Source organism: Myotis davidii, unplaced genomic scaffold (assembly GCF_000327345.1).
Source record: "Myotis davidii unplaced genomic scaffold, ASM32734v1 scaffold959, whole genome shotgun sequence".
NCBI lineage: Eukaryota > Metazoa > Chordata > Mammalia > Chiroptera > Vespertilionidae > Myotis > Myotis davidii.
This window is the reverse complement of record NW_006290310.1, coordinates 397,065-398,452: the sequence shown is the minus strand read 5'-3', so window position 1 is coordinate 398,452 and position 1,388 is coordinate 397,065.

The window sequence follows — 1,388 nt, the reverse complement described above, 5'->3', positions numbered from 1 at the left end:
AACTCACATTCAGTTGTTGTCAATACCAATTAGTATTTTCCATTACTGAGGTCAGATCCTTCTGTATATTCTCCACAAGCCCCTGACAATATGGAGACCTTTTGGTTTCTGGACCCAGTTTCAATGTGTGTGTATTGGCAGGGGCGGGGAGGAGGATAGAATTCCCCACATCCACCATTGTTCTCAAAACACAAGCTGAGTATCCTATAATTTAACTCAATTCAGACACTATTTACCAAACGAGTGTATCTTCAATAAACCTCATTTTGTTTTAGTTTCATTTTCATTGACCTTAAAATTTTTTCCGCATCGAGGAAAAGAACAGAGATTCCAGGTGGTAACTCCAATTCATAACAGCACTAGCAAAGGAGAAAGGCAATCCACACATTTATCTGAAAACAGAACCATCCCTTAATTGCAGTAAATGGCTTGGTGTCATTTTTTTCAGAGGTTCCTTGCTAAAGTCTTCATATAAGCTTATTAAGTTGAGAATTTTCATCTTTTCACTTAAAGGGAGAATTTTATGGCTTCTCTTTAGCATATCTTAATTGCAGCATCACTATTTTTGTACCTGGGACCATTGTTAAGTAAAATAAGGGTTTCTTAAATACAAGCACTGTGATACCAGGAGAGTAGATCTGATAACCCACAGGGCTATTGACTTAAGGTGGGAAGTGTATACAGCATGGATATGGTGGATAGAGTGATGATTCAGGTCCTGGGTGTGAGGGAACAAGAAGGCATGAGATGTCATCACACTACTTAGAATGACTTGCAATTTAAAATGTGTGAATTGTTTTTCTGGAACTTTCTATTTAATATTTTCAGCCAGTGGTTAACTGTGGGTGACAAACAGCAGGGGAAATCCCAGGTAAATAGGGACTACTGTGGTTTACTTTATTTTCATATCTTTGAGGCTCCTGATAGCAAAAAGAGGGAAAAGTAGAGTACTAACCAACACTAATGAAAAATTTTAAGGATAGAAGTCTCTTTATTTTTAAAATAACTTTTTATATACAATTTTAAAATTTATCATCTAATTTTATACACTTGAAAGATTGTGATGTATAAATGTTGATAGTAAACAAAAAATATCTTTCATGTACTTGTATTAGGTAGCACATTCACATTTTAACTAGGTCTTTCACAATATTAACTCATGAGTATTATAGCAAAACCCAGGCAGTTTTATAGAGAATAAAGTTTGAAGAATAATTGTTTAAACATCCCACATTGTTGCCTGCACTTCATAAAGTGCTACTATCGATCACCTTCATTTTAACAGATATTTACACTTTTCTCCTCACCCAGAAAGCATTAAATAACCTTCATTATTAAGACAAATTATGAAATGCAAAAAATAAATGATTGGGGCTTCTTAGGGAAAG